This window comes from Papio anubis, chromosome 17 (genome assembly GCF_008728515.1).
Source record: "Papio anubis isolate 15944 chromosome 17, Panubis1.0, whole genome shotgun sequence".
Classification (NCBI taxonomy): domain Eukaryota; kingdom Metazoa; phylum Chordata; class Mammalia; order Primates; family Cercopithecidae; genus Papio; species Papio anubis.
The window spans coordinates 26,716,783-26,743,393 of record NC_044992.1 but is presented as its reverse complement, the minus strand read 5'-3'; the positions used below and the strand labels follow the sequence as shown (position 1 = coordinate 26,743,393).

General features: G+C 41.3%; 1 protein-coding gene and 1 long non-coding RNA gene across 4 annotated transcripts in view; one reads left to right on the top strand and one right to left on the bottom strand.

Moving 5' to 3' along the window:
* ASIC2 (acid sensing ion channel subunit 2) overlaps window positions 1-26,611 on the top strand; it is a 1,127,535-nt gene that overhangs the window by 131,110 nt on the left and 969,814 nt on the right. The gene's annotated exons all lie outside the window — the stretch shown is intronic.
* Window positions 1-26,611, bottom strand: part of LOC108582614 — a 51,458-nt gene that overhangs the window by 2,428 nt on the left and 22,419 nt on the right. For 2 of the 3 annotated variants that reach the window (XR_004179275.1, XR_004179276.1), the window contains one exon: window positions 5,557-5,703. This is a non-coding gene — a long non-coding RNA (uncharacterized LOC108582614). Of the gene's footprint in view, window positions 1-4,738; window positions 4,899-5,556; window positions 5,704-26,611 lie in introns of those variants that run through there. The other variant, XR_004179277.1, reaches the window with a different exon arrangement.

The following is a 26,611-nucleotide window of genomic DNA, read 5'->3' as shown; positions in this document are numbered from 1 at the left end:
TGTTGAATATTTAATTATTTAAAGTGGACAAAGAATCATGGGGAGGCCATGCAGCCTGTAGCAGTACCCAGACCAATTGTAGGACATGCAACAGCATGAAAATGTTGGAATAAAAATAGTCTGGAAAATCCTTGGTATTGCATATGTTCAAGGGAGTCGCACCAGAGAAGGCCGAGATGTTTAGTGGAGATTGGCTATAAAGATGCTGGGACTGCATCCTTCAGACAGGTGGCTACTGTGGAAATGTGGCTTGGGATGGCACATTACAATTGGAAGCATCAAGATATTTCTGTGGGGTGGGTCATGGTGGTTCGGGGGCCTGGAGTTTCTCATCAATAAGGTGTTCAGGTTTCTGTGACCGCTTGAATGCAATGGATTATGAGGAATGAGAAGGAAATCTGGATTGACTTCTAGATTCCTCATGGCTTGGTGTCCGGAAGGGATGGTGATGCACATAACCAAAATAAGGAAAGGGAGCAAGGAGGGAGCTGGTGGCAGAACAGAGAAAGAGTAGTAAGTTCAGTCTGGCCTCCTGGAGGTGCCTGCAGGAAGCATGAGTGAAAATGCCCAGCTGACTGCTATTGACCTGAGATGTCAGGTGCAAGGCACGGGTGTCCATGAGGGCTGAGACCAGGACCTTGGGACACAGGAGTATTTGAAGAGTAAACTGCTGAAGACTGAGAAGGAGCACTCAGAGAAGGGGTGGGGAGTGGGGTGAGTGGTATCACAGGAGCCAGAAGGGAGTGAGCCATGGGGTCAGATGCTACTGAAAAGGCTGGTAATATGAGGACTAAAAGAAGTGCATTTGATTTGGCAATTAGAGAGCCCCTTGGTGACTTTGCTGGAGAGGTTTCCATGGAGCGGTGGAGGCAGAGGGCTAAGGAGTGCTGGGAGGAGTGGAGGCGGAGGCCATGCCTATTAACCTCTCCTTCAAGGAGCTCAGCGGCGAAGGGAAGGAGAGATGGGCTAGGGAGGAGGGCAGGGGATGGAGGATTTCTAGCATGTAGGGAACTCAAACACATTGTGGGTTATTGAGAAGAAGCCATGGGAGGGGAAGGTTGAAGACATTGGGCTACGAATGGGAGGTGGAGAGGTAGCCAGTGTTGCCTGTGAACTAGATATGTTGCTGGGCATTACCTGCAAAATAGAGTGTAGTCCTTTCCTCAGTGAGTGACCTGAGCATAAAAAAGTAGACCTTAAGTGGGAAGGAAGGCTGGGGACAGGTAGGAGGAAGTGATGGGCATGAAAATAGAAAGGGCCATGGTGTGTGCATCTATGTCTGTGGCTGCATTTCTGTTTCTGTGTGTCTGTGGGTGTGTGTCTGTATATGTCTTTGTGTGTGTGCATCTGTGCATGTCTGACTGGAAGCATCTGTGTGTGTCTGTGTGTGTGTGCATGTGTCTGACTCAAGACATCTGTGTGTGTCTGTGTGTGTGCATGTGTCTGCCTGGAGGCCTGTGTGTGTGTGTGTGTGTGTGTGTGTGTGACTGGAGGCATCTCTGTGTATGTATGTGTGTGTGTGTGTTCATGTGTCTGGAGGCATCTGTGTGTGTCTGCGTGTGTACATGTATCTGCCTGGAGGCATATGTGTGTCTATGTCTGTGTATGTGTGTGCATGTGTCTGCCTGGAGGCATGTGTGTGTGTGTGTGTGTGTGTGTGTGTGTGTTTGTGCATGGTCTGCCTGGAGGCATGTGTGTGTCTATGTGTGTGTGTGTGTGCATATGTCTGCCTGGAGGCATGTGTGTGTGTCTGTGTGTGTGTGTGTGTGTTTGTGCGTGTGTCTCACTAGAGGCATTAAGACAACACTCTGAGCAGGGGTTGCAGTGGATTGAAGGAGCCTGGAGTATTTTATTGGTACGTTGTTTAGGTTTTTGTAACCACTTGAATACAGTGGGTTGTGTGTGAGTGAGTGTGCCTGTGTGTGCATCTATGGGTCTGTGTGTTTGTATGGGTGTTTTTCTGTACGTGTCTGTGTGTGTCTGTGTGGTTATGTCTGTGTATATCCCTGTGTGTATTTCTGTGTGTGTGGGTGCGTGTCTGTTTCTGTGTGCCTCTCTGTGTGTTTGTGTATGTTTGTGTGTATCTGTGTGTGTCAGAATCACATCATAGGGCATGTGCCAAAGTTGAAAAAACCCTGAGACTTCACCTAGGCCAACGTCAACACAGTTGATCAAAAGAAGGAACCAGTCCCAGAGACATGGAGGGATAACTCAAGGTCCCAGAGAACAAAGGACAGAAGCAGCTGCACTCTGGTCTCCAGATGGACTGCGCGCAGCTTGAGCACCCAGGATACAGCCCCGTGGTGAGTTCTTTTCAGAAGGGGAGGCCACTAGAGGCTTTAGAGCTTGCTGGCACCACAGGGGCTGGTGCTCTTCTTTCCCAGAGCTCATTTGGGTTATATCAAAGTTGTTCCACAGTCTGAACTCAAAGGTCCAGCCCCAGATAGATCAAAGTCACCTGGGAATGTTTTCCCTGAGCCCTGGGAAAAGCCCGACCTATGGAATGACCAGGTGAGTCACATCCCCACTACCTGATAGTTAAGGGCTGACTCACTCCTCTCCACTGGCCCAGGAGCAAAACCAGATACGTGGAGCCTCCCCTGATACTCTGGTGCTCAAACTCATGTGTGACAACCCTCTGTGCATTGCAAGTCAGAGTGGGTCGATGCTGCTGTTACAGCGGGAATTTCATTTCCGCCTGGATGTCTCATTTTGTCATCTCATTTGGTGACAAATCAAGGTGATTTATAGGGAGCAAGCCTGCATTTAGTGTGATGGTCTCATCCAAAATGTTAGCTCCTCATGCACCCCTCCCGTTACTGCCCTGACCTCACTCAATGGATATCTGTGCATTCAGAAATAGAGAAGTAAGGCTGGGGGTCTGAAAGCTCTAGCTCATTCCAATCCCCAAATTCAGGTCATTGCCACTGAGATGGGCAAGAGCTGATCTAAGCTCCTCAAGGCCTGTTTTTAAACATTTAGCAGAAATGCCCCCTGCTGCAATATAAACCAGCATGTGCTTGCGATAAATGGTACTTACTTCCCTCAGAGCAGCGCGGTCTAATAGAAATATAATGTGAGCCTCAGATGTGATTCACATTTTTCTAATAGCCACATTTTAAAAAGTTAAAAGCAAGGGGTGGAATTAGTTTTTATAGTATCTTTTACTTAACCCAATATATCCAAAATAATATCATTTCAACATGTAATAAATATAAAAAATTATTAAAGAGATATTTTATATTCTTTTTTTGAGCTAAGTCTTTGGGACTCTGATATGTATTTTACATTGACAGCCATTCTCGTTTCAGACCTGCCACACTGCAGGCACTCAATAGCCTAGTGTGACTGGTGGCTTCCATATTGGGTGATGCAGCCTTGGGGCATCTCTAGGCTGCTGCTATACACAAGGAATATGGTTGTTCTTTTAGATGATGCTGAGCTGAGGGCTCTGGATATCAGTTTCTCCATCTGTGGTGATATTCTCTGTTCATTTGACTTCCCAGAGGTGGTTTCAGGGTCTCTCCAAGTCAAATAGGACTCCCACTTTCTGGGCTGTTATTCTGAATGATAAAACAGGATTACAAAATGGTGGACTGGGAAAAAACAAAAAGATGGACTGTGTTAAATATTTGCATTGAACAAATCTGTGTCTCAAATATCCCAAAATGGCCACATCTGTTTATATAACCTCATTTAGGAATCAAAAGTCTAAGTTTGAGACTAAATCCAAATGTGAGGCCCCAGGCAAACGTCTTTCATGCCCAAATGTCCTTCCTGTCAACTCTCTCCACTTCAATAGTCTCCATTCTGATAGATTGCTCATATTTGAAAAACAAATGCAAATGTTCTGTGCAAACTATGTACATGCTTGGGATGGGTGGGGGAGCTGCAGCCTTCACTTTGGGCAAGGAAGAACCAAGGTGCTGGAGAGGGGTTTCTGGAACTCTCAAAGCATGGAGGAATGGAAGGGAAGGGCCTCCACACAGGGGCCAAGTGTGTGAGTACAGGGAGGGAAGGCCCTTCCCTTGTCACAACAAGTTCCTAGATATTTGTGACTCCTCAGGCCCATTCCCACAGCATTGGTCTCTCTCTCTCTCTCTCTCCTTCTCTCTTAGACAGACAAACACAGGTTCAGCTTGTTGATTTTCTCTCCTTTCTGCCCAATTATGGCATGGTTTATAGAGAGCTACTGCATACCAGTCATTTGCAAGAAGAGATGATTGTCTTGCCCTAGAATCACTCTAAGATTCAGAAAGGACAAAGAAGATGAATGAGTCCCTCCCCTGGGTGTCATCTTGTCCCAGCCTCCATCTTAACAAGCTGTAACTCAGTGCCAAGGATAGAGGATGAGATTTAACAAAGAGACTGATTCATGGCTTAGCTTACTGTAGAACAAGTTTGGGCAGGTCATTTCAACTTTCTGGCCTTTGGTTTCTCCATTCTGACACGGTGCCATCTCCATGAGAATAGGAACTCTGCTTAGCACAGTGTCTGGAATAGTGTAGTGACATAATTGCTGCATTTGGAGAATGGTTAAATGTATGTGTCGGTAAAATGGGATGAATAACAATACCTGATTTTTAATTGTTTTGAGCCAAATGGGGAACTGTACCCTACATACGCACATGAGTCACCTTCCCAGCGGGATTCATGCTAAAGGAAGAACTAATGGTTTACCTATTTACAAACTCAAAGAAACTGAGTGATTGAAAAATGAACCAAGGAGTATGTTTGTGTGTTGGTGGGCGTGGGGTGCCTTCCTATGTAAGACATACTAAATACATTTTCATTGGGGATATTCAGTGCATCTTACCTAAGAATTACCATTAGGCAACTGTAAAGCGTTTCTGCTTCTAAAATCAGCAAGCTCTTTTGGAGATGCTTTTGGGAACACCCTGCAAATGGATTGGGAGAAATGAGGTTTGATGCCAGTCCTTGGACATGCATGCTCTAGGAGACAGGATGCAGTTTCAAAGTAATGTTGAAGAGGAGAGGTGGCACAGAATACTGGAAAGACCATTGGACCAGGAGTTAGGAGACCTGGGACATCATTCTAGCTCTGCCATGCATTCCATGTGATATCAGGCAAGTAATTTGCCCTCTGGGCTTGGGTTCCTTCTCTGTTAAGGTTGATGTTGAATGCCAGATAATGTCTTCTGGCCTTTTGAGCACTACTCTAAGTGTAAGCCACTCATCCCAGCGCTCCCAGTCTAGAACACAGCTACCTCCTTATTCTGCCAGAGCAAGAAGTTCTGTGTGTAGCATTGGCAGCCAGGGAGAGTGAATTTCCATTCACTTCACAAGCACATTCCCCTCCCCAGGGCGAGTAGTTTAGCAACAGTGAAGATACTGAAACCTGACTTTGGCAGAAGATGAGTTCAAAGGCTCCTTGACAGGGCACATCCTCCAATCTGGGAGTTGCCTTTTTTGACAAGTAAGTTTAGGGGAATGAACTCCAGATTTAGGTTAGGAGACTTGAGCTCTAAAATCAATTTTGATGCTAACTCTCCTGTCACTTCAGACTCTTCCTTCCCCTTTCTGGGCTGCTGTTACCTTCCATGAAACGATGCCATTTGCTTTGATTATTTCAGAGTCCTTCACACTGTGGTCTTCCGTGTCATGTGCCTTCAGTGAGGCAAGGTCAAACCAGGACGAGGGTATCTGGCTGGTTTCCCACTCCTCTAGGCAGCATGTTCATCTCTGTAAAATATCACCACTAGATGGTCAGGCGTTTTAGCTGCCAAAAATAGAGATCACTTCTGACAGAGTAGACCTTGACCAAATCTCAAGCTACTCAGACATCACTTTGCAAAACAAACAACTAAAGGAAAACCACCCACCAACAACAATAACAACGAAGACCAATTTATCGAGTTCCTATGCCCAGAAGTGTAAATCTGCCCTCTCCACAGGTCGGTCCCTTTTGATATTTCGAGTTTTGTCTTAGAGGTCTACTCTGATGTGATCATTAAAAATGTATACATGTATCAAATCATCACATTGTTCCCCATGAATACGTATAATGATTCTGTATGAATCATAAGTAAAAAATAAATATTTTTAAAAATAAGTGAAAATACCTTAAGAAAAATAAGACAACAATGGCTGTCATCTAAGAAAAACCTAAAAAGTAGGTGATATGAGCCTGATTTTCAGGTGAGGAACCTGAAGGTTAGAGTAATCATTTAAAACACAAATTCAGTCATGTCACTTCCCAGCTTAAAACAAGTCAACACCTTCCTATTGCACCTGGAAATGAATCCATACTCTGCCTGTCTCCTCCCTCCCATTTCATCCTGCACTGGGTCACACTCTGGGCTGCAGTCACCCTGGCCTCTGCCAGAGCCTGGTGCATGCACGCCAGACTGTCTCCACCCCATGAACCTTTGCACACGCTGATTCCTCCTGGAAAGCTCTCCCAGCTTTTCAGCTGGAGGGCTCCTTCAAATCCTAAAGACTTCAGCTTTAAATGCCATCGCCTCAGAGAAGCCTCTTAGGAGAATCTTAAGTAATCCCCTTCTAGCAATTAGTCTTTATCAGGGCACCAACTGCATCCTTCACAACGTGGTTCACAATTTAAATTTCTTATTGAGTTGCTGGCTTATTTTATTTTTGGTCTGTCTTTCCCATTTGGCTATAAGCCCCAGGAGGGCAGAAACCATGATTGTTTATTCACCCTGATGGATCTGATGCCTAATACAGAGCATGGCATATGCATATGTGGAAAGCAGACATGTTTGAAGGGCTCTAGCAATGCAAATATGACTCAGATGAAGGTCTTTGCTTTCAGAGATCTCATGATCAAATCAGGAAGGGGCACAAAGAGATGGCCACAGTCGAGTATGATCTTTTCTCCAATAGATGTAAGTAAGTGACACTACAGCATCAGGGTACACAATTGTTAACTCTGCAGGCAAGGGCCACCGTGAGTAGTCAAGGAAGACTTTGCAGCAGAGATAATGTTTTGGTTTACATGTTGAAGACTAAGTAGAGATTTATTTGTGAGAGCTCCAGGTAAAAGCATTCCAGAAAGATGGGTCTATATGAATGGTGGCCCAGAGGTGTGGAGAATAAGTGAGAATGAGGCATTTGGAGGAAAGTAAGTGTCTTTATGTGATGTGTATAGAGGAGCTTCTGAGGGGCAACTAGAAGTGGCCAACTGTAGCAAGCTCAGGAGACTCAACACTATCCTAAAGATAACAGGGGGAGAGCAAAAGGCGTTCAGTAGAGGAATAATCATATTTAAGTTTAGCTTTTAAAAACTTTTTTAAATTATAAAAGTAATTCATACTCACTGTAGAAAAGTTTGCAGATAATAGAAACATATAGAGAAACCAATGATCTGTGGCCAGCATGTAGGTTAGCCACACTGGCAGTATGTCCAGCACCAAGCTGAGAAAGGGGTTAGAGCAGGCTGGGACCAGAGACAGAAGAGCCCTTTATAAGCCTTACAGGAGTAAAAAGGGAGAGATGATGAGGGCCTGAGCTTGGATGGAGGTTAGGTAAAGGATGCTGGAAACTTTTATGAAGATGAATCTTTTAGGCAAGGGCCAGAAGTGGGCTATGGGAGAAGTGAAAGGGAACTGTGCTCACCCCTCATCCCCTGAAAGAGAGCTGAGCACCTAATGCATAGCATTAGGTCTAGTCTAGCATCATGCATAAGCATGAATGTTTGATGACTTCCTCCAGAAGCCTCCTGTGGTCCCCTAGCACATCACAAGAACATCATTCATGGCAGGAAGGTGAAATGCAGTGAATCTGGGAACTCTACCTCCCTACCCCCACCCACCACTCATGCTGCCATGCTTACAGTTAGCTATAAAGTAAGGGGTCTTTCTTGTGTGCAGAAATGCACTGTGTGCCACATGGGACATCAGAAAAGCAGGCCTACAAGGGACCTCAAAAATCATCTAGTCCAATCCCTTATCATTGAATGGACAAGAAGCTCATATTTACTCTGCAATAGTTTAGTCTTTGTCCTAACTATATGTGGCAGGTATTGTTCTTATTCTCACTTAACAGAAGTGGAAACTGAGCCTGAGAGAGATTAAGTATCTCATGTAAGGTCACAGAAAAGGCTATGGCTGCATTCAAAGTCAGGTCTCTCTGACTACAGCTCATGTCTATTCTACAGCAGCACATTATTCCTCCTTTGGAGGAGGGAACTATAAGCCAGGGAGATGAAGAGTGGCTTGCCTGAAGCAAATCTTTGGCAGAACAAGAACGACAAGACAGATCGCTTAATTCCTACTGCATACCACTACTTCTTGGGCTGTTTCTAGTCTGTGTCTATTATGGGCTTGGCTCTTCACTGACTGATGTGGTGGGAGGGGATGGTGGATGCAGAACCATTCCTAGACGGCTTATGATCTTCCTAAGGAGGTGGCTCCAAAGGCCATAACTAAAATGACTAGCACAGACTGGCAGCCTTCTTTTTCCTTTTCCTTCCCCCATCTCCCATACTTTACTCCTTCTCCCTTTATCAACTGGTTATCAGGGCTGAGGATAAGGATAAAGTACTCAACAAACTCTCATCCAAACGGTCCCACAGTAACTGGTAGCCAGAGTAGGAAGGAATGCATGAAGGAGGTATTTCAGGAAGGCACTCAAACCATAGACACCAGCATTCTGTAGTCGACCTCAAGGTCAGGCATGAGATGGCCAATTGCACGCTGGCTGCTTTAAGATGCTGTTGCACCAATGGAACAGAACAGAGTCCTCAGAAATAATACCACACATCTACAGCCATCTGATCTTTGACAAACCTGAAAAAAAACAAGAAATGGGGAAAGGATTCCCTATTTAATAAATGGTGCTGGGAAAATTGGCTAGCCATAAGTAGAAAGCTGAAACTGGATCCTTTCCTTACTCCTTATACGAAAATTAATTCAAGATGGATTAGAGACTTAAATGTTAGACCTAATACCATAAAAATCCTAGAGGAAAACCTAGGTAGTACCATTCAGGACATAGGCATGGGCAAAGACTTCATGTCTAAAACACCAAAAGCAACGGCAGCAAAAGCCAAAACTGACAAATGGGATCTCATTAAACTAAAGAGCTTCTGCACAGCAAAAGAAACTACCATCAGAGTGAACAGGCAACCTACAGAATGGGAGAAAATTTTTGCAATCTACTCATCTGACAAAGGGCTAATATCCAGAACCTACAAAGAACTCCAACAAATTTACAAGAAAAAAACAAACAACCCCATCAAAAAGTGGGCAAAGGATATGAACAGACATTTCTCAAAAGAGGACATTCATACAGCCAACAGACATATGAAAAAATGCTCATCATCACTGGCCATCAGAGAAATGCAAATCAAAACCACAATGAGATACCATCTCACACCAGTTAGAATGGCGATCATTAAAAAGTCAGGAAACAACAGGTGCTGGAGAGGATGTGGAGAAATAGGAACACTTTTACACTGTTGCTGGGATTGTAAACTAGTTCAACCATTATGGAAAACAGTATGGTGATTCCTCAAGGATCTAGAACTAGATGTACCATATGACCCAGCCATCCCATTACTGGGGATATACCCAAAGGATTATAAATTATGCTGCTATAAAGACACATGCACACGTATGTTTATTGCAGCACTATTCACAATAGCAAAGACTTGGAATCAACACAAATGTCCATCAGTGACAGATTGGATTAAGAAAATGTGGCACATATACACCATGGAATACTATGCAGCCATAAAAAAGGATGAGTTTGCATCCTTTGTAGGGACATGGATGCAGCTGGAAACCATCATTCTTAGCAAACTATCACAAGAACAGAAAACCAAACACCGCATGTTCTCACTCATAGGTGGGAACTGAACAATGAGATCACTTGGACTCAGGAAGGGGAACATCACACACCGGGGCCTATCATGGGGAGGGGGGAGGGGGGAGGGATTGCATTGGGAGTTATACCTGATGTAAATGACGAGTTGATGGGTGCAGCACACCAACATGGCACAAGTATACATATGTAACAAACCTGCACGTTATGCACATGTACCCTACAACTTAAAGTATAATAATAATAAATAAATTAAAAAAAAAAAAAAGATGCTGTTGCATGGACATGGGCAGAAAAAGGAAGCCAGGGAGGGTTGCAAGTCAGGCCAAGTGCCAGTGATACAGAAACACACAGTCTTTAGGGCCAATATCTGCTTCATGGGAGGACACAGGATAGATCTGACTGACTTTTGCTTGCTGTGGTCAGAGGCAGTGAGAGAGAAGAGCAGGGGTGTTGGACCCAGACAGACATGGGTTCAATTTATAGCACTGATAATGTATAGCTGTGGGACCTTGTGCAGTGATTTAACCTCTGAAAGTTTTCTCACCTTTAAATGGTGAGGAAAATACATATGTGAAAAGTATGCGAAAGAAAACATGCAAAGCACCTAGCCTTGCTGGAATCCTCAGTTAATCATGATGATGATGATCATGACAATGGTAATGATGATAATGGTGATAATGGTAGTGATGAAGACTGATCACAGTCTGCCCTTCTTTTTGAGTATCTTTGGAAAATGAAATCTCTTTGATTCCTGCTAATGCTTTAAGCTGTGTCAACCAACAGATGGGTTGGGGAGGTGAAGGGGGATAACTGAAATATTTAGCTCCTGCTCTGTACCATCTACTACAAGAGGCTCACCTGCGTACTTTTTTCTTCATCTCATTTCTCATGAGAGTCCTGTGAAATCTGTCTTATCATCCGTATCTTATGAATGAGAAAACTGAGGTCAAAGAGGTTAAGTCATTTTCTCAAAGTCTCACAGTAATTAAGTCACAGAGCCAGGATTTGATATCAAGACCACAGGGCTCTCTCTTTTATTGACTGCACTTCTCATGAACTGCTTGAGACAGGATTCTATGGCTTCTCAACTGTGAGGTTTTTTGTTGTATTGGAACATTTCTGGATAAACTCTGACCCACAACCATCCCAGCAAGGAGACCTGAGCAGAAGTCCCGACAATTATACCTTGAACTGTGCTGACTCCAACAGGCATCATTCATTCCTTTTTATTCTGCTATTATTCAAAAAGTCAGCTGTGTTTATTGAGTCTGACACTACTTTTGGCCCTAGGAACAGAAAGAAGAAAGACTGGAGTGAGATTAATGATAGATAACAGCAATGTATTTGTTTGATGTGCCCTTTGATAGATGTAAATCATAGATTGTGTGTGGAGGTATCAGTCAGTATCCAGTCAGGAGAAAAACATCATACCAACTTTTTTAAACAAAGAGAATTCAGTCAAAATAATTATTAACTAGGAATAATGAATTGTTAACTAGGTAACTCAAAGGGCAAAGATAAAACAATAAGTTATTCCAGATACAGCACAGCCTTGACTGAGGAAACAAAATGACGATGTTAGAATTATTAAAATGTAGAATCTTGGGACTGAGGAAACAAAATGAAGATGTTAGAATTTTTAAAATGTAGAATCTTGGAGATCAGATCCTGCAGAGCTGAAATTGAGCTCTTTGAGGAGAGCACCTTTCCTGCTGGTGCTAGTGGTTCTGAATATGGAGGAGGCAACCTGTTTAATTTGGACTTCTGAGAAGGGACCATCAACCAGTTGCTGTTGATGTTGAGGAGCAAATACAATAAAATGTGTTCTGAAATGTTGGGAAAAATCTGAAGCCTGGATCTAACTGATGCTACAGGACCAGACTACTACTTCTGGGATGGAACAGCAAGACTAGCATGATGCTGCTAAGAAAAGGAAGCAGACAGAATGTTCACAGGAAGTAAATTGAAAGACAGAAATTTCTTCTTTTTTCTCCTACCTTGCAGCATCCCTATAGTTCCCTCTATTGGCAACATTCAACAGGAATCCAGCTGGAAAAGCAGAAATGTGGTTTGTAGAGCCCTATCACAAAACAGTGTATAGAAGGGTGGGTATGAATTGATAGACAATTGTGGACAAGAATAGAGACTCAAAATACTGAATTAGTTAGAGAAGGCTGCCTGGAAGGCATGGCATCACTTTCAGAGGAGAGCTTGAATCTTGAAGGATGTGAGTAGAACGGAGTAAGAGGATAAAACATTAATGGTGACATGAGTTGTTTTAAGAAATAAAAGTAAAACTCATAAAAAGACACACATAGAAGTAATGTCAACAAAATGAAGGGATAGGAGTTTTCAGAACTCATATCCTTGCAGAAGCATCAATTTGAACAACTATTCATGTGCAAAAATATCTTCACAAGAGCTGAAGGAATCCAGGAGAGAGAGTACAGCACCTGAGTGGAACACAGAAAAAAGAAAAGATGCACTAAACAGGGTATAAAGGACAGTTTCACATTACCCGTATCATCCTTCCCCTATGCCCAGGCAATACATCATGGAGATATCCTCTATGTGGGGAAGAAGAGTGAAGCAATCATCCATCTTTACCATGGACCACAGCATTAGGCCTAACCCAGGCTCCAGGCCAGATCTGACAGCCCCAGCCAGGCTACAAGCTGACTCCCAGGGACCCAGGCTTCAGGCCCACCCCAGTTCTGTTGAAGATCCAGACTCCAGGCTCATCTCCATGAGCCCAGTTGCCAGGACCACCTCAGTGGATGCTGATGCCAGACCAGCCCCAGTGGACTCACGGTCCAGGCCTACACCCATAGATTCAGTTTTCAAGCCTGTCCTCATGGACCCACACACCAGGCCTGTCCACACAGACCCAAACTCCAGCCTACACCAGTGGACCAGTCTATAGGACCTCCTACGTGAGGACTCCAGTAGCAAGCCCACCCATGGACCTCATCAGATGGCCCACCCAGAACCTCTGAGAAAGTAAACTGGTGAAGAGATTAACTTGCTGAAGCTAGTCTGTAAAGACTGGAGGAGGTGCCTACATCTTCAAACACAGACATCAACACAAAGCAACAAGGATTATGTATACTCATAGAAACATGATCCCACCAAATGAACAAAATAAAGCACCAGTAACCAACACTAAAGAAATACAGCTATATGAATTGCCTGACAAATAATTTAAAATAATCCTCTTAAAGAAGCTTAGTGAAGTATGAGAGAACACAGGTAGAAAAGTCAACAAAATCAGAAAAACAATACATGAAAAAAAATGAGAAGTTCAACAAAGAGATAGAAAACACACAAAAGAACCAAAGATAAATTCTGGAGCTGAGAAACACAATAACTAAACTGAAAATATTCATAAAGAGTTTCAACAGCAGACTCAATCAGGCAGATTTAGTGAGTTCAAAGACAGGTGATTTGAAATTATTCAGTCAAAGGAATAAAAAGAAAAAAGAATGAAATAGAGTGAAGAAAGCCTACAGGACTTGGGGAATACCATCAAGCAAATCAATATTTGCGTTATAGGAGTCGCTGAAGGAGCAAAGAAAGGTAATGGGCAGAAAGCTTATTTAATAAATGGTGACATAAAACTTCCCAAACCTGGAGAGAGTAATGAGCACTCATACCTTTGAAGCCCAAAGAACTCCAAATAGATTAAATATAAAGTGATCTTTGGCCGGGAATGGTGGCTCACGCCTGTAATCCCAGCACTCTGGGAGGCCAAGGCGGGTGGTTCACCTGAGGTCGGAAGTTCAAGATCAGCCTGACCAACGTGGAGAAACCCCATCTCTACTGAAAATACAAAGTTAGCTGGGCTTGGGGTGGCACATGCCTGTAATCCCTGCTACTCGGGAGGCTGAGGCAAGAGAATTGCTTGAACCCAGGAGGTGGAGGTTGTGGTGATTCAAGATCATACCACTGCACTCCAGCCTGGGCAAAAAGAGTGAAACATTGTCTCAAAAAAAAAAAAAAAGTGATCTCCACTGACGTACATTATAATCAAATTCTCAAATTCAAAGATAAAGAGAATTTTAAGAGCATCAAGAGAAAAGCACCTTGTCACATACAAGGGAACCTCCTGAAGTCTATCAATTGATTTCTTAGCAGAAAGCTTGAAGGCCCGAAGAGAGTGGGATGACATATTCAAAGGACTGAAAGGAAAAACAAAACAAAACAAAAAAAACTTTCAACCAAGAGTACTATGCTTAAGAAAGCTGTCCTTGAGAAATGAAGGGGAGATAAAGACTTTCACAGACAAACAAAATCTGTGGGAGATCATTATCACTAGACCACTTTACAAGAAATGCTAAAGAAAGTTTTTCTGTTTAAAATAAAAGGATGTTAACAGCATGAAAACATAAAAGTTTAAAACTCACTGTAAAGGTGAAAATATAGTCAAATCCTGATGTTTTAATACTGTAATGGTAGTGTATACACCACTTTTAACACTAATATAAAAGTTAAAGGAAAATATATTAAAATAATGATAGCTACAACAATTTATTAATGGATATACAATATATAAAAGATAGAAATTGTTACATCAATAACATAAAATGTGAGAAAAGGGAAAGCCAAAGTGTAGAATTTTTGTATGTGATTGAAGTTAAGTTGTTATCAGCTTAAAATCGACTGTTATAACTCTAAGCTATTTAGTGTAAGACTTATGGTAACCACAAAAGTAAACTACCTGTAGTACACACAGATAAGACACAGAGAAAGAAATTCTAGCATACAACTATGAAAAATTATCAAATCATGAAAGAAGACAGCTAGAGAGGAAGAAAGGAACAAAACAATCAGAAATCAATTAGCAAAATGGCAATAGTGACTCCTTACCTATCAATAATTACTTTTAATTGTAAATGGATTAAATGCCCCAATCAAAAGACATACAGTGACTAAATGGATTTTTTAAAAAGCCCCAATTATATGTTGCCTACAAGAGATTTATTTTAGCTTTAAGATCACATGTAGGCTCAAAGTGAAGGGATAGAAAAAGGTATTCCATGACGATGGTAATCGAAAGAGAGCAGGAGTAGCTCTGCTTATATCAGACAAAATAGATTTTAAGTGAAAAATGGTTGCAAGAGATGAAGAACGTCATTGTATACTGATAAGGGGGTCAATTAATCAAGAGTATACAGAAATTATAAATATATACACATCCAACATTGGAACACCTAAATATATAAAGCAAATATTAACAGAACTAAAGGGTAAAACAGACAACAACATTAATAGGAGGCTTCAATATCCCACTTTCAAAAAGGGATAGATCATGAAGACAGAAAATCAATGTGGAAACAACAGACTTGAACAACACTGTAGACCAAATGGACCTAACGAACCTATAGAACATTCCATCCGACAGTAGCAGAATACATATTATTTTCAAGTGCACATGGAACATTCTCTGGGATAAGTCAAATTACACTATAAAACAAGTATTAACAAATTTAAGAAGATTAAAATCATATCCAGTATCTTTTCAATGACAGTGCTATGAAATAAAAAATCAAAACCAGCAGGAAAATTGAAAAATTCACAAATATTTGGAAATTAAACAACACATTCTTAATAACCAATGGATTAAAGAAGAAATCAAATGGGAAACCAAAATATATCTTGAGAAAAATGAAATTGAAAACACAACGTAACAAAACTTATGGGATACAGAAAAACACCACTCTAAGAGGAAGATTTATAGTGACAAATGCCTACATTAAGACAAAAGAAAGATTTCAAATAAACAACCTAACTTTATACCTCAAGGAACTAGAAAAGAACAAAGTCCAAAGTTAGCAGAAAGAAGAAAATAATAAAAATCAGAGCAGAAATCAATAAAGCAAACTAGCAAAACAGTGAAAAATATCAATGAAACTGAGTTGTTTTTTAAAAAGATAAATAAAATTGGCAAACCTTTAGCTGAACTAAGAAAAAGAGAAAACTCAAATAAAATTATAAATAAATAAGACGCTACAACTAATAGTGCAGAAATACAAAGGATCATAAGGGAGTACTATGAACAATTACATGCCAATGAATTAGATAACCTAGAAAAAATGAATAACCTTCTAGAGAATGTACCATCTACCAAAACTGAACCATGAGGCAAAAGGCAATCTGAACAGGTCAATAACAAGAAAGGAGATTGAATCAGTAAACAAAAATCTCGGAACAAAGAAGAGCCTGGGACCTGATGGCTTCACTGGTGAATTCTAGCAAACATTTTTTAAAAATCCAATTATTTAAAAAATAATGCCAATTCTCCTCAAACTTTTTCAAAAAATTGAAGAGAGAAGAACACTTCCAAACTTATTTAATGAGGCCAGCATTACCCAGATACCAAAGACAAACAGGAACACTGCAGAAAGGAAAATCACAGAGCAATATCCCTAATGAACATAAAGCAAAAATCCTCAAAAAAAAAAAAAAAATTTGCAAGCCAAATTCAACAGCACATCAAAAGGATCATATACCGTGATCCAGTGGGATTTATCCTAGAATGCAAAGATGATTCAGCATACACAAATCAGCAAATGTGATACACCACATTAACAGAATGAAGGATAAAAATTATATGATCATCTCAACAGATGCAGAAAAAGCATTTGATAAAATTCAACATCCTTTCATGATAAAAACTCTCAACAAATTAGGTGTAAAATTTTAACTCAATACAATAAAGGCCACATATGAGAAGCCCACAGTTAACATTGTATTCAATGATGAAAAAAGTAGCTAAAAAAAATAAATAAATGTAGAGCCAGGCGTGGTGGCTTACACCTGTAATCCTAGCACTTTGGGAGGCCAAGGCTGGCAGATTGCTTGAGCTCAGCAGTTTGAGACCAACCTGGGCAACATGGTGAAACCTTGTCTCTACCAAAAAAAAAAAAAAAAAAAAAATTAACCATGCCTGGTGGCACATGCCTGTAGTCCTAGCTATTTGGGTGTTGAGGTGGGAGGATAGCTTGAGCCCAGCAGGTCAAGACTGCAGTGAGCCGAGACTGCACCACTGTACTCCAGCCTAGGTGACAAAGACAGAAACAGCCTCAAAAAGCATAAAAATAAAAATAAATAAATAAATTTAGAAAACAATACCATTTACAATAGCATAACAAATACTTAGGAATAAATTTAACTAGGAGATGAAAGATTTTTGCACATAAAACTAGAACACATTGATAAAGAAACTGAAGACACAAATAAATGAAAAGATCTCATGTTCATAGGTCGGAAGAATTACTATTGTAAAAATGTCCATGCTATCCAAAGTGATCTATAGATCCAGTGAAATCCCTATCCAAATTCCAATGGTATTTTTCACAGAATTAGAAAAAGCAACCCTAAAATGTACATGGAACCACAGAAGACCCTGAATGGCCAAAACAATCTTGAGCAAGAATACAAAGAAGGAGGCAATGAACATCTTGATTTCAAAATATGCTACAAAGCTATAGTAAACAAAACAGAGCAGTACTGAAATTAAAACAAACATCTAAACCAATGTAACAGAATAGAAAGCACAAAATAAACCTCCGCATTTTTATCAATTAATTTTTGACAGAGGCACCAAGAACACACAATGGGAAAAGGACAGTCTTTGTCCTTTCCCAAATTGTGTTGGGAAAACTTGATATCTACATTCAGAAGAATGAAATTGGACCCTTATCTCATACTATGTAAAAAATTGACTTGAAATGCATTAAAGACTTTAAAATGATACTAGAAACTGTAAAACTGCTAGAAGAAAACATAGGAAAAAAGTTTGTTGGTGTTGGCCTAGGCAATGACTTTTTTGGCTATGACCCCAAAAGCAAAGGCAACAAAAGCAAAACTAGACAAATGAGATTACATCAAACTAAAAAGCTTCCGCAGATAAAGGAAATAATTGAAGGAATGAAGAGGCAAGCTACAGAATGGGATAAAATATTTGCAAACCATACACCTGATAAGGGGTTAATATCCAAACTGTGTAAAGAACTCACACAACTCAATAGCAAAAAAACAAATAACCTGATTAAAAATGGTCATAGAAATTAAATATGACATTTTTCAAAGGAATACATACAAATGTTCTACAGGTATATGAAAAAAAAATGTTCAACATCACTAATCATCCAGGAAATGCAAATAAAAACCACAATAAAATATTACCTCATACCTGTTAAAGTGGATATTATCAAAAAGATGAAATACAATAGGTATTGTGAAAGATATGGAGAAAAGGGAACTCTTGTACACGGTTGGTGGGAATGTAAATTGCTACAGCCATTGTGGAAAACAGTATGGTAGATCCTTAAAAAATTAATTCTTTGATCCAACAATCCTACTTCTGGATATATATCCAAAAATAGGTAAATAAAATCTGTATGTTGAAGAGATATCTGTTCTCCTGTATTCATTGTGCATTATTCACAATAGCCAAGATATGAAACCAACCTAAGTGTCCATCAATGGGTGAATGAATAAAGAAAATGTGGTATTTTATTTATACACAATGTGGTATATATATGTGCATTTGTGTGTGTATATATATACAGACACACATATATACACACACAGATTGTGGTTTATATATATGTATGTATATACACACATGTACATATACATATGTATATCACATGGTATGCTGCAAATATATATAATTTTTCTTCATCAGTTATTCTTTCATAAAGCTGGAATAGAATAAAATAAGAACATTTTTTAAAAAAGACACATACACATACATACACAGTGAAAAGAGAGTGTAGTTCATGATGGAAGGAGCCAGGATACATGCCAGAGAGTGAGGAGGAGATGAGGTAGAAGAGATGAGTAAGGGATGGACAGGGAAGACTCTCCTTCTGCCAGGTTCTGGGTCTCAAGCCTTGAAGGTTAAGAGGTCAGGATTGAACTTTGTGTTGAGGGCAGGAAAAGGGCCTAATTCACCCACTTGCCCAATTTTATCCCCCCAATTGTCCTTTGAATAAGACATTGTTGTCTCTACAAATGAAGAAATTTATCAGAGAGATAAAATCTCCCTGCCACACTTAACATCTCCAGTGGGAGCTGTTGGTGTTATTGTCTACAGGGATGGCACAACCTGGTGTTGTGTGGGATTTGACCTTCATGGCCATAGGTACGGTCCTGGATGGAGATCATGCAGCTAGTAGACAAGCATGTTATGAGGAGTGTGGAGTCCTCTAATACATCTCAGGATTTTTTTCATGTCTCCAATGCTAGGAAGGGTCTATATGTGAAAAGTTGAAATCATACCTATAGATCACCTCCTTGAGAGAGCAATATTTGAAATCTCATCTCAAGAAGCCCTGTTTTTTTTTTTCTGCATTGTCCCCAATCCTTCAGAATACTTGGATCAAATAGGCCAATCTGGGATCAGTAAAACGTCCTAGTAGTTGTAGAATCATCAGTTTCCCAACTCCAAAATCTATGAGTTTCTGGTACCAAGAGCTTCCCTAATCCTTTCTAGTGGGTTCACGGTCAAGAAGACCACTAGATACCACTGGATCTTGAGTGTCAGCCACTGATTTCTCAGCTTGTTTGGGAGTTTGCAAAATTCAGTCCTTGGTGCCTGTTACAGCTAATTTCACACTTTGCTGTCACTTGTTATTAGGCGAGAAAAAAATACAGGCCCGCTAGCAAATTCTCATTTAAGGAGAAATAAAAACACATTGGCTCTGGCTTCACTTAGGGAAAGAGCCGATTACTGAGTAGATATTGCCTAGTGTACCTCATGACTTAGGGACCCACAGAGGAGTGGTCAGGAAATTCATCTGGCCCTACAGCATGACGTGACTTCTGATGGTCTACTTGGGTCATGTCCAAGTGACACCATGCAGTATTCCTCATAGCACCATGCATCATTCCAGGTGGGTGACATTTGAAAGAACAGTTTTCGAATCCTGTGCCTAATCCATTGGTGATTTACTACATGGCTCTTCTTATAATTTGGGAAACTTATCCGTAGTTCCTTGCTGGCAGCTGACACATATTGAGCAATTTACAAGTAGCTATAGCAGCTTTAGATCTTCTGAGGCACAGAGCCCTGATACACCAGCATTAGACAGCTCTGTAATATGCTTGAGCTGGCCCCTTCATTTGATGAAACATTTGCAAAGCAGGGGAGAGCTAAGGTGATAGGAGCTTAATCTAATACATGTCTAAGTTTAGAGCACTGTTCTGGGCTCTGGAGATACCCAGGCAAATAAGACACATTCACTACTCTTTGGGATTCCCTAATCTGGTTGGAAAGACAGGTTGTATATAGAAAAAGATCAATCACTGTGGAAGGCAGATACATGCCAAGCAAGAGGCAGAGACAGTAAGCTCCTTTTGAACTGAAAAAGCCCGTTCATAGCATCTAACCAGACTCCATCATTTTCTGAGGAGGAAACTGAGGATCAGAGAGGAGTGTGATTTGATCAAACTGAATGTCTACTAACGGGACAGAATAGACACTAGACTAAAATATCACAGTTCAGTTCTCTCCCACTTCCAGTACATGATACCAAACACATACCAGATGTATCCATTTATGTGCTACTGACTTCATTTTCTATAGGCAGAACATGTGGCTCGGAGAAGCTAAGTGGCTTGCCAAATTTTCACAGCTATGAATTCTAGAGCTGGAACTTCAACTCAGAGTCTGTTTCTCCTTGATCTCTCCAGCCTTCAGCCAGACACACTGGCAAAAGCCTCAAAGAACTTCAAAGAAGAGGCAGTATTTGTACTGGTCCTTTAAAGAGAGAAAAATAACAGCCATATGGTTGTGCAGAGAGGCACATGTGACTGTGCAGGGAGGTGCATGGCAGTGGCAGTAGGGTAGAGTGGGGTCACAGGCATGTACCAGTAACTTGTAGGCTGAGGCTGCTGTTCTCTTTCAGACGAGTCAAGATACTGTCTCTTAAATGGTTACCTAACTAAATCATCATTCTGGACACGTGCCAAAAAAACTGAAACCATACCAGTTGGGGAGGAGCACCTCCTTGTGACCTTACTGCTTAATTACAGGGAAGCTACCAATCTACCAGTGAAATTATCTCTTTGCTTGACTTTCAAGCTCCCTGAATTAAAGTGGTAGGCAGTCATGGGCACTGGGGCACTGAGGCTGGGTATCATGATGGCCTTGATTAGTCCAGGAACTTTTTCTAGATCAGTGATCCTCGAACATGAAATCATGTGGGCACAGAAAATACTGATATCCAATATCCACTTCAGGACTTCAGGACTGGGCTATTGCCTGGGTACCAGGTAATTTTAACATACGGCCAAGGTTTCAAGCCACCACTCTAGTTGTATGCCTCTCATGCAAGCTACTTGGGACGCTTTGTAGCTCATGTATATGTAGCATTCAGGCTGCTCGAAACCTGTCAGTACCCAGGTTTGCTGACTCTGGTCATTCATTTATTCATCAGATCTCAACTATGTGCTTATTACATCCTAAATGCTAGTGGCGATGTAGTCAGTGATGTGCTGGTAAAGACTTAACAACCAGTGCTCTGGGAAGAAACAAATCCCTGATTTGTAGTGTTTGCTGATTTCTCTGTTATAAATATCCCCACCATGACTGATCTCAAGCAGCTAACATAGAATCCACTGAACTCAGAGTTTGGAAGAAATGCAGGTAATTGGCTTTTGCGAGCCAGTGTGAGTTAGCTCCAACACACTCGTGGATAGAGTGAATTCACCCCGCACCCTTAAGGTAAGCAGAGTCTTGTTAGGAAAAGACCTACATGTGCACAGTTAACTGAAATCCCAAATGAAGGGTGTGGGAAGGAAATAAGTAAATTCAGCCTGGCAGGATCAAGGAAGTTGAGTTTTGATGAATGAATAGCTGACCAGAGACAGACTTTAGAAATCAATTTTCTCAGTTGTCCCCTTTTGTTTTTCTCTAATGGCTTCCAAATACCTATGATGTCATCCACAGCCAGTCAGCATCTGACTAGGCTGAGCTAACTGGTGTTATGCACTGAGAAGATACAATTCTGCCCAAGAGGAGAGATGTCAGAGTTTTACTTAGTCTATGCAGCATTAGATCAGCAATACAGATGATTCTGTCAGCTATCTTAAAGTATGGTGGATAGCTTGTGGGTCTCTAGTTCAAACCACCGAACTGGTCCAGTTCTATCACAGTAGGTAATGAGAAACTGAGGCTCAGAGACCCCAAGTGGCTTGGGCTTGCTGCTTGAAGCTGGCATGAGAAGCCTGGCAGCTCCCAGGGCAGTGTTGGTACTCTGCTACTGGGCCAATCTTAAAGATCAAACACCTCCTGGACAACATTTATTAATACACTAATCTGAGGAACATCAGTTCATTTGCTTTGAACGAAAGGTTATGGGCAGAAAGGAAATCCAATCTTGTGTCTAAATTGATCCTAATAAGCCCACAATTGGCAGCCTCAGTGATGATCCTCTCAGGCTGTAATTGTGTGAAAAATGGATGAATTCCTATAACCAAGGAAAAACCAAATCTGCCCCCACTGGATAGTGGTTAATAATCTCATTAAGTTATCAATGAAATTAGCAGAGCCTCCTGCCTTGATTAGTGGGGAATATTAGGTGCAGTTATTTTGTGGAATGTTGAGAAAGCCAACAGTGCATTGCCTTGGGGAATTCTTCCTGCTGGTTGATGGTCCCCTGGAGGCCAGACCATGTGGTTAGCTCTGAGTATCTTGCCTATGTGATATGATCAAGGATGCAGCAGACCCTTACTCCATGCAGAGGAGGTGCTGGGCCACTTGGGGATCAATTTAGGAGTATTTATATGTGCACATGCAGCTGGTGGCAGGATAGATTGGGGAAATCTGGAGTTAAGGGTTCATTTAAAAGACACAGTGGTAGTGTAGAAAGAGAACTTGACTAGGAGTCAGGAACCCTGGGACTTCATCCTGGCTCTCCCCAGCAGGGTGACTTTGCACGAGTCACTTCCCCTCTCTGATGTCTTCTCCTTATCAGTAAAGCAAAAGAGGGGTTTGACTTAGTTGAATCTATGAATCTTTTCTCTAGCTCCATCATCCTCATCTTTTCAGTGTCTGAAAACTCAAGACTCAGTTAATAGGTAAAAGATATTTTTCTTCTCACATGTCAACACCAAGCTTCACACCCATAAACTCATAAAAACCCAGACTGATGTTTTTGTTACAGTGGTTAGTTAACTACATCATCCACCACCCATGTGGTTTAGAAGCTGTTTGAGTTAGAAGCTAGAGAATTCGATGCTTCCAGATCTGCAATTCTTTATCCCCTACTCTCTCTACTGCAATAACCTAAACATTTGGAGTTACAATTTTTGTTAGAGTTTCTTGTCTTTGAATGATCATCTTTGAACTAAAAATTAAGTGTATGTGATGATTCATAGTTCATTTATTTGAGAATTTTTTATTTGTGTTTAACGCTGTGGGAGAGATGTTAGTGTTTCAGTTATTTCCTCTCCAAATCCTCTAGGCAAAATTCATCACTCCCTCCTTGGTGCACCCTTTATGCCTCTTGCATAATTCTTCTCACATTGCACTTTGCTTGGTTTTTCTATGTGTCCATCCCTCCAAGAAATTGTGAGCCTTTCAGGGCAAAAACTACATCTTATTCATCTCAGGGTCCCCATTTCCACTGTGCCTGGTTCATAAATGTTTGTACAACTAAATTGAGTTGTGCTCCTTGTGGGAAAACAGAAGAAGCCAACTAACTTAACATTTATCTTCAGTGCCTGTTGGTCTTTGACAGGACATTTTCCTCCAGAAGGTAATTGATCTCAACTGTGCTTATGTTTCAGTCATTTCCTCTAGTCCATTGCTTTCCAAATCTACAATATTAGCTCTGAGGCCAACTCCAAGACTTGATCCCAATTGCCTGATGAATATGAAAATTTTTTTTAAGTTAGCATTTGTTGAGCATTTATCTGTTGCCAGACAATTTTGTATGCCTCAATATTTAAAGCAACCCTGTATCTATTTTCCCTTTTTGCAGGTGAGGAAATGGAGGCACACAGAGGTCCTAAAACTTATCCAGTCACACAGTTAGTAAGAGGCAGAGCTGCGATTTGAACCCAGGCCTGTCTGGCTCTTTGGACTATATACTGCTGCTTCTCTGGATGACCAGATGTAAAGTCAAGCTCAACATATATCAAATCAAATTCCCCACCTTATCTCTTAAGCTAGGCCTTCTTCTCTCATTCTTTTGCATTCAGGCACTAGGTCAAAACCTCAAAGACAGTTTGGACTTCTGCCTCTCTTTCACTCCTGCATGCTAATTACGCACGAAGGCCTGACCAGTTGTCCTTGTCAATATCACCGGAAGTGCCTCTTTCCCCTTCTTCCCACTGCCGCAGCCCTAGACTGGGCTCAGTTCCTTCACGCTTAGTTTCCTGCAAAAACTCATTGGTCTCCAGGTCTCCTGTCTGCCTCTTTAAGTTGTCCTTTTCTCCCCTGTTAGTACGAGTTTTCTATATTTGAATGTTTCATTTTCTTGATCAAAGTCTCTGCGGTGACACCTTGTACAAAATTAAGCCCAAACTTCAAGAATGAGAAAAAAACAACAGCGTCATTTGAGTCTCTGGTAATGGGCTAGGGATTTTAATTGTGCTATTCTTATCTAATCCTCAAAAGTAGGTCTTTTGATTTCACTGCTGAGTCAACTGAATTACCTGTTAAAGGTCATAGCCAGGAAGTGGTGGGTGTGGCAGTGGGACCAAGGCGTGTCTACCACAAAAGGGTATATTCTCTCCATCCCTCGTTTGCCTCCTTAGCCTGATACCAAAGAAACCCTTGGCAGTCTGGCCCCGATCTTTCCAGCACTCTTTTCCAATTTCTTGGAAATTAGTCCATTTCCAGATGGGCCAATTCCCTCTGTTGTGTAAGCACCTCAGTCACTTTTGCCGTGTCCTTCTGTTGTGATATCATACCTCCCAACCCTGGAGGCCTGCTTTCTCCACTGAGCTTATAACCTGCAGGTCTTTGGATGCTTAATTGAGATTTCTTGTCCCCAGGGGCTTTCTTCTTCACCTCTAAGCTCAAAAAACCTTCCCCAGCTCTTGACCTTACCATCATTCCTACTCCTTTACCCTTCACTGGTGTGACTCTGTTTAACATCATGTCTCACTAACAAGAAAAAGGGCTTCAAGTTCAGACAGATGTGGGTTCTGTTTTAGGTTGGGTTCCCCAGAGGCAGTTTCTGAACAGTGAGAATTCTTGTCTGAGTGATTTATTAAGGAGAAATCCCAGGAAAAACAAATAAGGAAGTTGTGGGAGGTGGGAAGAGGGGCATAGAAGTGGAAGAAGTCAGGCAAGGGAACAATTTGGGACAAAGTCTTGGCTCAGCCTGACTCCGAGCTCTAGAGTATAAATTACGTCTCTGCTTTTGTCCCTGCTCTGGGCGAGGTTGCTGGGCTTTCCTGCTCCCAACCAATCACTGTCTAAGAGTCACCAGGGATGGGGGGATAACTCAGCTCCCAGGTTTTGATAGCTCTCTGGGAGCAATGGCAAAGTGGATCTAAGAGCTTCAGGGCAGGCCTGTGAGGGGAATCCTAGGAAGAGGTCATTAGATTAGAGGCAAAAACTAAACCAAAACAGCAGCAACAAAAACACAGCACCTGGAGGAAAGGCAAGCAGAAATGGTAAAGAGGAATGGGACCTACTTAGGGGAACATCAGCAGTATCTGCTAAGCGTCGATGTATTAGTCCATTTTCATGCTGCTGATAAAGACTGGGCAATTTACAAAAGAAAGAGGTTTAATGGGACTTACAGTTCCACATGGCTGAGGAGACCTCACAATCATGGCGGAAGGCAAGGAGGAGCAAGTCACATCTTACATGGATGGCAGCAGGCAAAAAGAGAGAGCTTGTGCAGGGGAACTCCTCTCTTTAAAACCATCAGATCTCATGAGACGTATTCACTATCATGAGAACAGCGTGGGAAAGACTTGCTCCCATGATTCAATTACCTCCCACTGAGTAAGGAGGTAATAAAGGGACTGGCATGTAGCAATCATTCAGTAAAGGTTAGTTGCTTTCCCTGGAAAGTGCCTTGTATTTTATATGTGTATGCATCTACACCACACCATAGTATATTATACCATTCACAATTACATTATTATATTTCTAAATATGTTACATTCATTCTGTCTCAGGTCTCTCATGTATGCTCTTCCTCCTAATTCCTTCTAGTGTAATGCACTCTTACTATCCTTTAAATCTCACTCCAGATGCCACTTCTTCCAGGAAGTTTTCTTTGATTTCCAGGCTAGGTCACATTCCTTCCTGTCTCCCTCACAAATTATATGCTGTCAAAAGACCTTAAACATTTTTTATGCCTTTAAGCTCTTATTACTGTTTATTATTCTGAATATACTTCTGTTATTTTTATTAAAGTATGTCTCATGCATTAGAAGAGATTGTCTTTTTATCATGTTATTTATTGAGCCTAACAATTTATTGAATTCAGAAATGAATGAAGGAAAGCATGAGTGAACACAAATGATAAGTCAGTGGGCATTAGAGCAGAAACCCTGGTCACTCCTTGGCACTTTCACCTAACAGTACTTCAGTAAATGCTTTCTGGTTGGTTGGTTGGTTGGTTGGTTAGTTGTTTGGTTGGCTAATAGGTTAAATGACACTGGAATGGGATTTCTAGGCCTGTGTCCTAGTCCAGGTTTATTTCTGATTGTGTGTGTTCAGCAAGTCAGCATCTCCTCTGGATCTCAGGTTTCCCAGATTTCAAATGAGGAGATTGAATGTGATGGTCTCCAAGGGCCTTCTTGGTGCCAGTCCCTAGCTGCCCAG